Source organism: Phaseolus vulgaris, chromosome 8 (assembly GCF_051622355.1).
Source record: "Phaseolus vulgaris cultivar YP4 chromosome 8, ASM5162235v1, whole genome shotgun sequence".
NCBI lineage: Eukaryota > Viridiplantae > Streptophyta > Magnoliopsida > Fabales > Fabaceae > Phaseolus > Phaseolus vulgaris.
This window is the reverse complement of record NC_143505.1, coordinates 50,731,710-50,746,702: the sequence shown is the minus strand read 5'-3', so window position 1 is coordinate 50,746,702 and position 14,993 is coordinate 50,731,710.

The window sequence follows — 14,993 nt, the reverse complement described above, 5'->3', positions numbered from 1 at the left end:
AAATTTAATTTATTTTATACATCTTTTTGTTTAAAATTAATTTCTCAGCTCTTAATCGTCATTCAAATTTTGTTAAACAAACAAACACATAAGCTATCAAAATAAAATTCTGACATACCAAAATATAAGTAAAATAACTAATTTTAATTAGTAATTCATAATTAATTTAGTTTCCTTTTTACTCAAACACATTCATACAAAATCCAAATATCATTCACAATAATTTGATTTTATTTCAATTCACACTATTTTGATTTCATTTCAATCATACTTACTTGACATAGATTCATTTGTCTTACAATACCTTGATTTCTTTTCAACCCTCAGTATCTTTGATTTCAGGTCAATCATAATGATTGCATATGAATTTATCATCTTGTGGCATATTGTGGCCACATAAATCCATTTGTCTCATGGTACCTTGATTTTCTTTCAATCCCCAATACCCTTTTGATTTCATTTTAATCAGTTATGGCATATGGATTTATTCTCTTCCAAAAGACTCATTAAGTATGCCTCTATCAGATACTAACATTCACTCCAATCAAATCAAGGTAAGTCCAAACATCCATACCGTGTGACTACAAGCTGTCACGGTGTGTATGAACTCCCTCTTCAGCTTCTCACCAACTAATACCTTAATTTATGCAACTTAGATCATCAGTGAAGTCAGAAGATATCTATTTGTAGGCTTTTCACACTTAATGTACCAAAACACAACATCTCATACATTACCCCAAATGTATGACATCAAGTTCATGCAAGCTTTCATCAATCACACACAACACATATCATTTAGATACAATGCATGTCAATCAATCATACATACATCATTTAAGATTTCTCAAATAAATTATATATATATATATATATATATATATTCAAATTCGTGCTCAAATAAACTCATAATCAAATTCAATTTAACTAACTTTATAACCTCCTAAAATGAAATTGTGTGTGTAGGGGGGGGGGGGGGAGTGGGTCTTACAATTATCCCCAACAACAAAAATTTTTGTACTCGAAATTTAGCTTTTCAAGAAATATTAGGATATTATTATCTTATTTTGTTTCTTTTATTTTTCAAATAGAATCACATCATATGAGATTTCACAATACTTTGACTATGTCGATTACTTTTTTAAACTAAATTAGACGCTAGAATATGATTGTGACCAATTATATATATATTTCCTTAGTTACGATACACGAAAGACATAATGAATGTTGGTTAACAGAAGAGACAAAACAAGTTTATAAGCAGTAGAACTTATTCTCTTGAGAATCTAGTAAGGACCTATGAACTTTGGAGTCATCTTCTTACATATGATTGCTCTCCTTACACCAAGAATTGACATAACTCTCATAAAATCATGATTACCCATATAGAAACTTAAAGCCCTTCTTAATTTATATGCATCATATGTCTGTCTGGATGAAGATGTCTTCAATCATCATAGTTTTCAAAATTTGGCTCACAGTTGCTGATAATTGAAGTGATGAAAAATACACTGAGTTTTTTTTTTTTTTGCTTGACTAACTTCCTCCTGATGCATATCAATGAATGCTTCAATGTGTTTTTCCTCTATCTCAAAACCCATGATCTTCGTGTATTCCGCAGTATTTTTGCTGAAAGGCTCTTGTCAAATTGCCTAAGAGACTTTGATGTGACCTAACTCAATGATCCACGACTTTGTTGTATTCTAACATGAATAAAGACATCTCACATCAACCACTTCGCAAGCATATTTCTAATAACACTCTTGTTATCCAATCCAAGTTTATAGTAATATAGACAACACCAAATTCCAAAGAAATGGAATCCATAGAACCTTCAGATAGGTATAACTAAATCAAAATGAATTCTTCCCATTTTTATTGGGAGAACCTCTTTTACTTTCTAATGGTCATATGTGGGTGAAAACATCACTAGCTCATTTTGTTATTTAATTTGGAGCGATAATATTCTCATATTCAGAAGGATGTGCAACATCAATTACTAGAGACCTCTGCTTAGAACTAATAGTAAGAGTTATCATCATCTCACTCCACCCAATACCATCTGCTAAAGGATTCATTCTCACCCTTATTAAAAGATAAGAATAACCCAACCAAACGAAAACTTCTTTAACATTAGTTACAGTAACTCGATGTCACCTCTTCACCACTTTTGTCAAACTGAGACTTCTTATCTCACCCAATTATTTGCATTACCCCAAAGGATATCATTTTCTTCCATAGGTAGAACATGCATAGTCTCCATTAATCCATTCCATATTACTCATACTGAGTCATTTTTTTCAATGTGTGTGACAAGTAGGTGATAAAATTCTTGGAACTATTATTTCACTCCCATCTTGGGAAGGTCAAACTATGTTAACATACTTCCTAGTCATTATTTGTTCGACCTTTGACTTTTTTTTGACAGATAAACAATAACTACATACTTGAATATATCCTCATTCATACCATGTCATCAAATAAACTTCTTGAAATCTTGATACCCTTGGATTATAATTAGATATCACTGAACTTGCTTTTGTGACTCTTAGATAACTCATCTGCTTCAAAAATTTTATCCTTGGTCCACATATTTTTTTCTAAATCTGAATATACCATTTGTTTCCCACAGAGAACTCTTTAATTTTATCAGTACATAATAATCTTAATCTTCAAATTCAATTTTGTTAGAATGTATGACGAAAACAAGAGCGGGGGCGAATTTTTTCACAAGATTTTCGCAAAGATTGGGAGTAGAGTGAAAAGTGCTGTAAAATCAATCAATTGATTTTCTATTTAACTATATAAAATATCATATTTACAGTTCTTTATGAAAAATCCACCAATTGTTTTATCGAAACAACTGAGTGTTTATACCAGAAAACAAAGAATAGAATATAAAGTAGTGTATAAGAGTAAGGAAAGAAAGATTCACACAAAGAGATTTAGATTGGTTCACTCTTAACCAAGAGCTACATCCAGTCCTCAGCTAACCACTAAGAATTCACTATACAATCAAAACTAGATTACAAAACACACTAAGAATGTTGATCTTGAACCCCTCAAGAACACAACACTTCTTAGCCAAAACCACACCAAGAATGTTGATCTTGAATCCCTCAAGAGCACACAACATTCTTGATCAACAACACAGTTTCCATAAACCCTTTCTGAAACTGACTAACACACAATTACAGTATTCAAAGAAGGAACTAGAATACACTTGGGATTTTCAAAGTTGTAAAACAAAAAATAGAAAACTCAGATCCTACTTCACACACAAGTAATGATCCAAAAGCTCTTGATCTTCTCTTGAAAATGTTTTTAATAAACACTCTTTCTTGTACTCTTCAAATGATCACAAAACATTCTTTATATAGACTCAAAGAAGTGGTTAAAACTGTTAGATCATTAATCAAAAACAGTTAGAAAGATTTAAAAAAAAATTGGAATTCATAATAGAATTCTGTTAAAAAAATAACTGATTGATTTGAAATACAACTGATTGATTTATTTTTTTATTAAGGATCTCACGTAAAACACCCAATTCTTGTATCAAAATAACCAACTGTTTTTTCCTTACAGAAAAGACAAAAAAAAAAAGCAAAGTTTTTTTCGAAACCTTTGAAAAACACTAAGTGTCAATCAATTGGTTGTTTTGACAATTCAACTGGATAAAAAACATTGTTGTAGTCATAAGACCTTGAACAACAACTTTTTCAACTGATTGAAAACTCGAAACAATTGACTAAAATTGACACAACTTTTAGAAAACACTTCTTTCAAAAGAGATAAAAAATCAAGTGAGCTTGGATCAATACTATATGTGAATTGACAACTCAAAATCTACTAAATAACACACAAAAACATAACAGCAGGTTTTTCAAGTCTTCAAAGCAGATTTGGAAGTATCAAAACACCCTGTTCAATAATCTCCCCCTATTTGATGAAGAAAAATAATTGGTTTGTTTATGTTGGAGATTTTGAACTTAAGAGTTTATGCAAAATAGAATTATATAACATACAATGCAAGTATAACAACAGGATAAAACAGATTTAAGAAAGCACACTTAAAGAACTAGTTTCTGCATAACCAGAAAAACTAGAAAAAATCAAAGTGTTCAAGGTTGAGGGCAGAGCAACAACAATGTTAAAAACACAGCAGTACAACCAAATCAAACAGATTAACTTCTTCCCCTATTTGTCTTCACAATTAAACAAAGAGAAAGGTTTTCAAGAAATATTTTGAAAATCAATGATTCCCAATTCATTGCGTAAGAGATAAAACCTTTCACGAGGTAAAGGTTTGGTGAAGATATCAGCTAGTTGTTTTTCAATTTCAACAAACTAAATTTCACAATCACCATTGCTAACATGATCCCTTATAAAGTGATGTTGGATCTCAATGTATTTCGTTCTAGAGTGTTGAATCTTATTCTTTGTAAGGTTGATTGCATTTTGTATTATTACAAAGCAAAGGTACATTGTTCAACTTCAAACCAAAGTCTTCTGATTGTTATTTGATCGGTACGATTTGTGCACAACAGCTACTAATAGCTATATATTCAACTTTTGTAGTGAAGAGAATCACACAAGCTTGCTTCTTGACGTGCCAAGATATGAGGCTTGATCTATGAAGATGACATGTTCCACTTGTACTCTTTCTATCAAGTTTGCATCCTGTAAAATCAAAATCAGAATATCCAACCAAATTTATAGAAGAGTGAGAGGGATACCATAAACCAACACTGGTTATGCCTTTGAAATACTTCAAGATTCATTTATCAATTGTGAAGTGTGATTCTTTCGGATTAGATTGAAATCTTGCACATAAGCAAACAAAAAACATAATGTCAGGCCTACTAGTAGTGAGATATAACAAGGATCCAATCAACCCTCTGAATTTTTGTTTGATCAACAACTTTTCCCGCAGAGTCTGCATCCATGTAGCAACTTGTTCACATTGGTGTAGAAGCCTCTTTGCAGTTTTCCATATCAAACCTTTTGAGGATATCCCTGTAGTACTTTGCTTGAGTTAGGAAAATTCCATGCTTTAATTACTTGGCATGCAGTCATAAAAAGAATGATAACTTCCCCATCATGAACATTTCAAATTCTCCCTGCATACCTGTAACAAACTCCTCACATAGGCAATCATTAGTAACCCCAAAGATGATATCACCAACATAAATTTGAACTAAGATGATGGTAGATTTAGATTTTTTAATAAAAAAGTCTTATAATTTTTTCCTCTCTCATATCCATGAGACAAGAGAAAATTTCTAAGCCTTTCATAACACTGTCTTGGGGCCTGCTTCAGTCCATACAATGTTTTTTTCAACTTGTATACATGACCAGGATGTTTGTGATCTTCAAAGCGGGAGGTTGGGAGACATAAACTTCTTCATTAATGAATCCATTGAGAAATGCAGTCTTCACATCCATCTGAAAAAGTTTAAAGCCCACTCATACAAGCAAATGCAAGCAGTAATCTCACAACTTCTAATCTAGCCACAAGAGTAAAGGTTTCATCATAATTTATGCCTTCTTCTTGATTATATCCCTTGGCAAGCAACCTACCTTTGTTTCTAGTTATTACACCAGATTAATCCAATTTGAGAGACAAAAGACATGTGTTTGCAGAAATTTGAAATAGAGTTTCGAGTGGAAACTCTCTTATCAATTTGTCCAATGATGTTGTCCAGAGAAAGGTCTCTTGGGATTCTCCTTTCTTTGGGAAGATCAGTTTGATGCAGAATTTTAGTTGATTGTTTTGCAGTTTCAATCAGTTGTTTTTCTGGGCAGAGATGCATCTTCTGCAGAATTTTATTCTGATCATCTTCTTCTGCAGAATTTTATTCTGATCATCCTCTTCTGCATACTTCTTCATAGAGGCTTGTTTTGTATGGTTAGCTTCATCAAAGACAACATGAATAGACTTTTCCACAATCAACAGTCTTTTGTTATAAACTCTATAAGCATGGCTACTTAAGGAATAACAAAGAAAAATGTCACTATCCACTTTTTCATCAAACTTGCCAATGTTTTCTTTCCCATTATTTAAAATATAACATTTGCAACCAAACACTTTTAGATGACCAAAGTTGGGTTTTCTCCCATTAAACAATTCATAAGGGGTTTTCTTCAAAATTGGTCTAATAAGAACTCTTTTCATTACATAGCAAGTTGTGCTTACATCATTAGCCCAAAAATATTTTGGTAATGAAGATTCACTTAAAATGGTTCTACCTAGTTCCTCAAGAGACATGTTCTTCCTTTCCACAATCCCATTTTGTTGGGGAGTTCTTGGAGCATAAAATTATGAAAATATCCAGTTTTTCACAAACGCAATTGAATTTTTGGTTTTGAAATTCCCCCCATGATCAATGCATATATCATAAGTACTGTAGCATTTTATTTTGCAATCTCTGGGAAAGCTTTTTAAAAGCAAAAAATGCATCACTCTTGGATTTCAAAAATAGTGTACATGTGAACCTAGAGAAATCATCAACTATTATTAGTGTATAGTAGTTCCCACCAAGACTCATGGCTCTTGAAGGACCAAACAAATACATGTGCAGCAGTTCAAGAGGTTTGCAAGTTGAAACTATATTTTTCAGTTTAAAAGAATTTTTAATTTGCTTCCCCTTTTGACATGCTTCACATATGTGGTCTTTCTCAAACTTGAGTTTGGATAAACCACAACAACTAGATCTTTTGAAATCAACTTATTTAGATGATGCATGTGAATGTGTGCTATCCTCCTATGCCATAACCATGATTCCTCATGTTTGGTTAGACAACAGCCTATAGCAAATGAAGAATTTGAAATATCAAGCAAATAAAAATTGTTGATCCTTTTACCAATCAACAATACTTCCTGTGATTTGAGCAAGCATATCTCACAAGTGTTGGGCTTGAAGGTTATTTAATAACCTTTGACACACAGTTGGCTTATTATAAGAAGACTATGCTTTGGACCTTCTACAAACAACACATCATTGATCAAGAAGGTGTTCTTGTCTCCAATAGTTCCTCTTCCAAGAATTTTCCCTTTGTTGTTGTCCTCGTATGTAACATGACCTTCTTATTTAAGGAGCATATTGAATAATTTGCTTTTATCCTTTGTCATGTGCTTTGAATAGTCGTTGTTCAAGTACCACAGATGCTTATTGGCTGTCAAGAAATCCTGTAAGAGAAAGATCAGGGAGCAAGATTTGGTCCCCTTATAAATATGGGTCCATGGGTATTAACTGTGACTTTAGGAACCCATTTCAAAAGACCTTTAGGAACAAAAAACCTTCTTACTTGCAAAATTTAACAGTATGACCCCTTTTCATGTAGTAAAATTCGGTTTTAGCCGGTTGTTTCGATAAAACAACTGGCTATTTTTTAAAGAATCTGGAGAAGGATTTTGAAATTGGTTTGTTCTTATTGTTTGGGTTAAATCACAGTCAAGCCTTGCCAAAAACACAATTTTATGAGGCAATAAAATTTTCAAGATTGGATTACCCTTTGGAAAACTTGTCAACTGTTTTTAAAAGATAGTGAACCTTCTTTTGAAGGGAATCACGATTTTCACAAAAACTTGAATCAACGTACTCACAAGAAGAGTTTTGGTAAATCATTTCCAGGTTTTCAAAATCAGTTTTTGAATGACTTAACTCTTCTTCCAAGGTCTTGCCTCTATTCTCCAACCAATTGTTTAACCCTTTCAATTGGTTATTTAATAGGGCCAGCCTGTTAGCTTCCTCACGGGTTTCTTTAAAGGCATCAAGAAGTTAGCTGTAATTTTCAAAATTCACATAAGTATTAGAACTTACACTGCTGGTTTCTGAATCTTCATTGGTCATCAAACACATATTGGCTTCTTCATCTTCCTTTGATGAAGAACTTGAGGCTGAGTCATCATTGTCCTATCAAGCTATGTAGGCTCTTCTTCCAAGGTCTTGCCTCTATTCTCCAACCAATTGTTTAACCCTTTCAATTGGTTATTTAATAGGGCCAGCCTGTTAGCTTCCTCACGGGTTTCTTTAAAGGCATCAAGAAGTTAGCTGTAATTTTCAAAATTCACATAAGTATTAGAACTTACACTGCTGGTTTCTGAATCTTCATTGGTCATCAAACACATATTGGCTTCTTCATCTTCCTTTGATGAAGAACTTGAGGCTGAGTCATCATTATCCTATCAAGCTATGTAGGCTCTTCTTGCTTTTCCATTCTTCCCAAATTTTCTGTCACCTCCTTTCTCTTTTCTCACATTGCATGGACATTCATCCTTGATGTGTCCTTGTTTGCTACATCGAAAACAAGTGGAGTTTGTAGAATTGAAATCATTAACTTTCTTGCTATTGTACCTTTGTGATGGCATACTTTTTTATACAATCCAAGCCAACAAGGAGATGACCAAAGACTCAAACTATCATTTACATTATGAGAAGTCATCTCAACTTTCAAGTGAAGACCCTACCAAGGATCTAGCAGACCTCACCAGAAGGAAAAATTGGCAAAGAGCAGAATATCAAATGTTCTTCCTTATGATATTCTTAAGAATAAAACAAATTGTAAATAAATTGGGCTCACTTTAGGGATCCAAATAGCAAGATAGGTTAGAATAGGTGCCTTTAACATAATAGGGGGTGTAGTTATCATTTTAGTTTGTTTTTTACCTAGCTTCTAGAAGAAGTGGCCTAAGGTGTGGTTTTGACTTAGTCAAACCCTAAAGGCAGCCCCCTCACATATTTACCATCCTACCCTTGCTTCTTGTTTTTTAAGGCACCATCTCCTATAAATAGGGTGTCTTCCTCCTTGTATTTTCATGTTGAATGTTATAGAAGGAAAACTCTGCACATTTTTGTGTGAGGATTGTTTGCTCTAGCAATAAGTCTTAACTTGAGTGAGTTTGAGAGCTTTCAAGTGGTGGCCCTCTACACTCATCTTGGAGGAAACCATACTCCAAGTGGCGAGTCCCTTCTCAATTCACACCATAAGCTTTCTTCTTCCGTCCTTTTCCTTCATTTCTATTTTGCCACTTTATTCTTGTGTTCCTATACTTGTTATAATTCGGCTTTCCTTTATGTTCTTGTGTTGTTCTTTCATTTAGCATTCGATCATGGCCATCTTAATTGTTTCCTTTCATGTATTTCAATTTTCGCAATGCATCATTACTATCACCTTATCTTGATTTTCCTCTTTGCCTTTGGAAGTGAACCTTCATACTTACTTAACCACTTGGTTAAGTTCGTGTCCAGTGAGAATCTTCCCTAGGTCTCACCATATACTTGTTAAAAATCTCAATCATAAGTAAAGTGTCACCTCTAAAATTGAACAATCTAAAATCAACTCACACACTTTTGTCCTTATTGTTCTTCTTCAAGAATTTGCTAAATTTCCTTATGAGCAAGTTGAGAGTCTCACAGTCACTGCAGTCACTTTGGTCTTGACAACCTTTTGTGCTACAGTTTTTAAATCAATGTTCTTCACATGCTTTTCTTGGTCATTTAGCCAATTCATCTCAAGCTCATGCTCTCTTAGCTTTCCAAACAAAGATGCAATAGTTAATGTAGTCAAATCCTTTGATTATGAAATGGCAGTGACCTTTGGCTGCCAATATCTATCTAAGCATTTGAAGATCTTGATGTTCAACTCCTCTCTTTCAAAGACTTTGCTAAGACCAATGAGAAGATTTATAATGTGAGTAAATCTCTTTTGCACATTAGAGATGGTTTCCCCTTTCAGCATCCTAAACATTTCATATTCTTGGATCAAGGCATGCTTCCTTGCCCTTTTCAAATTTATTGTGCCTTCATGGGTTACTTCGAGGATGTCCTCAGTCTCATTTGTTGATCCACATTAAGAGACCTTGAAAAAATTTTATCTGAATTCAAAGAAGTTATAATGTTATAAAAGGACCATTTGTGATACAACCCAAATCGACAAGCAGATAACTAAGGACACCATGAACACTTCACAATTAGGTTAGTCATCTCAGCATCCAAGAAAAGGTCCCACAAAACATTAGAAGGACCTCAGCAGAAGAAGAACTGCAGATAGGATAAAGCATATGATGTTCTTTCTTCTGGTCTTTTTACAAGACAAGTTTATGTAAATAATTTTGACTCTTTTTGGGGGCTCAAATAGAAGAATAAGCTAGAAGAGGGTGTACTTAGTAAATTGGGCTTGTGCCAAAGTCCACCTTAACCTAGCTTCTAGAAACTAACCCATGAGCTCACCTTTGACCTATATTCTATAAGACTTCCCATGTGCTCACATTTGACCTAGTTTCTAGAAGCTTGTAGTCAGTACCACCCATATCCTTCCTCTTTTCCTCTCCAAGGAACTCATATCTATAAATAAGGTGTCTCCCCTATTGTAAAACACATTGAATTTTGAAAGTAATCTGCCATAATGTTTAGTGAGTTGAGTCTCCTATTATCTTTGGGTCTTATTTTTAGTGCACGACACCTCAAGTGGCGGCTCTTCACCACTCATCTTGGAGTCTCCACCCCCTCCAAGTGACGTGATTCCTTATTCCATAAGCATCTTTTAATCTCTTCCCCTTTTTTGTTTTTCTTTCCTTTTCCTTACGCCATTATTCCATACTTTTGTTCATTTATGTTTGGTTTTCTTCATCATCTTGTGCTTCTTTTTCATGTCCTTTATTTTCGCACCTTCATCATCATAATCATCATATTTGTATTTTCTTTTTTCCCTCTAGAAGTGAACCTTCACACTCACTTAACCACTTGGTTAAGTTCGTGTCAACTGGGAATCTTCTTTGGGTTTCTCACCATAATTGCTAATCCCAAAACTTCTAAACAAAAGAGTAACCCATAAAATGTGCAATCCTAAAATCAACTCACATCAATTTGTGATAGCATCCCAGATTCCTCTATCAATTGACCCAACAAAATTTTTCATTCTTACCTTCCAGAATTGATAGTTCATCCCACAAAAACAAAGGTGACCTGTTTATAGAACCACCCTCCCCAACGGGTATTTTTCAACCATTTTCAAAAAGAGTTTATGGTCAAAACTTGAGTAACTTTCAAGAAATCAACTCCTGATGCCAATTGTTAGAATGTATGGCCAAAATAAGAAGGGGTGAATTGTTTTCATAAAGATTAGAAGTAGAGTGAAAAGTTTTGTAAATTCAATCAATTGATTTTCTGTTCAACTGGATAAAATATCATATTTACAGTTCTTTATGAAAAATCAACCAGTTTTTTTTATCAAAGCAACTGACTGTTTATACCAGAAAACAAAGAACAAAATATAAAACAGTGTATAAGAGTAGGGAAAAAGAGATTTACACAAAGATATTTATACTCGTTCGCTCTTAACCAATAGCTACATCCAATCATCAACTAACCACTAAGAATTCACTATGCAATCAAAACTATATTACAAAACACACTAAGAATGTTGATCTTGAACCCCTCAAGAACACACAACACTTCTTAGCCAAAACCACACCAAGAATGTTGATCTTGAATCCCTCAAGAACACAGAACATTCTTGATCAACAACACAGTTTCCATAAACCCTTTCTGAAACTGACAAACACACAATTACAGTATTCAAAGAAGGAAATAGAATACAATTGGAATTTTCAAAGTTGTTGAACAGAGAATAGAAAACTCAGATCCTACTTCACACACAAGTAATAATCCAAAAGCTCTTGATCTTCTCTTGAAAATGTTTTTAATAAACTCTCTTTCTTATACTCTTCAAATGATCACAAAACCGTCTTTATATAGACTTAAAGAAGTGGTTAAAATTGTTAGATCATTAATAAAAAAATAGATAGAAACATTTAAAAATAGTTTGGAATTCATAATAGAATTTTATTAAAAATTGAGTATAAAACTCCACTCTGAAGATGTACTACTTATTTAACTTGTATTATTTATCTCTATTTGAAGTCGGATTATGAAATAAGTTATCCTAATTCATGATCCATTCCATACTCGTTGTGCAACTACCCATTCCATATTACTCCAATTTGGAGATGTCACATTTCTATTTATCACAAATAAAAAGAATGTGATCAAGATAAAGTCAATTCATCCCCAAAGATTATATTTAGGTCCTCCAAAGACAGTCGTTTCAAACTCACTTAGAATTTGAGTCCATCGATAATGGCAACAACCTAACGTGTATATATAAAAACAATCTACACTAACACACATGTTGGTGTAAAACTATTAGCTGAAAATACCGCTTTAAAACTTACAACCAAACACTTACCATGATGAAATTTATTTTCCTCAAATAAACATGTGTGTAATATCAACTTCACATAATATAGAAATAACCATCCCAAAACATTTATAAAAAGGTATACTCTACTTTTATAATTAAAATAGAAAATCATCTTGATTTAGTCATGAGTATGCACCCTTACCACTTTATCAATATTCTTTTCATTCTCAATACTTTTATCTTTATTCATACAATCACTTCGACTCAGCCACAAAAAAATTTAAAAAAAAACAACCTTGTTAAACATCCTATTAGAAACTTTTAACTAAGTCTTGAAGTTATACTTAAAACAAAAATTTACACTCAAGAGAAACACAAAATATCTACTACCCTGAGATCATTCTAAGATGAACCACTCTAATACCATTAAATGTAAGAACATCAAACCATATATAAATTTTATTAATTCACTTAATATATGTATAAGTTCACCTATTTACAAAATAAAAAATTATTCTCAAAATTAATAAATAAAAAATTATATTTTAAAATAATAATATATTAAAATAAATTACTTTGAAAATTATTAAAATTTATTTTTTATTTATTATTTTAATTATTTATTGTTTATACGTTTGTATTAGAAGAAGGTTGATACTTCTATATTTAATATATAATGTATTAATAAAATATTAATAATAGAAATGTTATAAAAAAATCATGTAAAAAATGAATAATCGTAAATGATCACAAAACAGTCTTTATATAGACTTAAAGAAGTCGCTAAAACTGTTAGATCATTAATAAAAAATAGTTAAAAACATTTAAAAAATAGTTTGGAATTCATAATAGAATTTTATTAAAAATTGTGTATAAAACTTCACTCTGACGAAGTACTACTTATCTAACCTGTATTATTTATCTCTATTTGAACTCGGATTATGAAACAGGTTATCCTAATTCATGACCCATTCCATAGTCGTTGTGCAACTACTCATTCCATGTTATTACAGTTTAGAGATGTCACATTTCTATTCATCACAATTAAAAAGAATGTGATCAAGATAAAGTCAATTCATCCCCAAAGATTATATCTATGTCCTCCAAAGACAGTCGTCTCAAACTCGCTTAGAATTTGAGTCCATTAGTAATGGCAACAACCTAACGTGTGTATATATATATATATATATATATATATATATATATATAAAATCTACACTAAAACAAATGTTGGTGTAAAACTATTAGATGAAAAGACCGCTTTAAAACTTACGACCAAACACTTACCATGACGAAATTTATTTCCCTAAAATAAACATGTGTTTAATATCAACTTCACATAATATAGAAATAATCATCCCAAAACATTTATAAAAAGGTATACTCTACTTTTATAGTTAAGATAGAAAATTAGTCATGAGTGTGCACCTTGCCACTTTATCAAGATTCTTTTCATTCTCAATACTTTTATCTTTATTCATACAATCACTTTGACTCAACCACAAAAAAGATTTAAAACAAAAATTACGCAAGAGAAACACAACAAATCTATTACCCTCAGGTCATCCTAAGATGAACCACTCTTATACCATTAAATGTAACACCCCAAAAATGAGAATCAAACCATATATAAACTTTATTAATTCACTTAATATATGTATAAGTTCACCTATTTACAAAATAAAAAAATATTCTCAAAATTAATAAATAAAAAATATATTTTAAAATAATAATATATTAAAATAAATTACTTTGAAAAATATTAAAATTTATTTTTTATTTTTTATTTTAATTTTTTATTGTTTATACTTTTGTATTCGAAGAAGGTTGATACTTCTATATTTAATATATAATGTATTAATAAAATATTAATAATAGAAATGTTATAAAAAAAACCATGTCAAATGAATAATCGTAAAACATTTTTAAATATAATTAATTATGTCATAAATATTTATTATTATTTTTTATATATTACATTAAAAATGTAATTAATCTTAATTACATTTTTTCCTATTTTAAGAGCAAATGTCACTTTAATATATTAGTTTTTAAAAAGTTCAGAATGATGCCAACATTTTTTAAAATGATTCATTTTAAATTCTTTGGATTAAATTGATTTCAATACGTTAAATGAATGATAACCTGACACACAAGTAATCTAATCCATTTAACATCATTTAAGTCAATTTAATAGAATAGACTAATTTAAATCATTTTAAAAAATATTAGATCATTCCAAATCTTTTTTAAATCATTGCACGAGCGTGACTTTTAACTCTTAAAATAGAAAAAAAGGTAATTAAATCTATAATTAATTGTTCGAGGCGTAATATAGAAAGTTCATTCCATAATTTTTTTTTCTTGGTGTTTTTAGTATTTTTTTTTTCTTTCACCTTTGCATGAATAGTAGATCACCATAAATAAATATTGTGTGAATGTATTTTTTTTTATATTTCTTTTATCTGTACTTTTTAATAAGTCTTATTAAATGTAAGTAATTTCTTGAATAAATTGATTTTTATACCAATTATCATCGTTTTCATTACAAATATTTTTAGATAATAATTACTAGCTTCATTAGTAAGTTTATTAAATAAAAATAAATAATATATAAATAGAAATATTTGCAAACTTATTATCTTAAAGTATTAAGTAAAGCAAATAATATGTAAATATAAATATTCTCATACTTAGTGTTGATATTTTATATGATTTGATTTTTTAATTTTATGTTATTGAATTGAGTTAAGGTTTTTAATTTTTACTTTTTCTATAAAGTGATGAAGTGA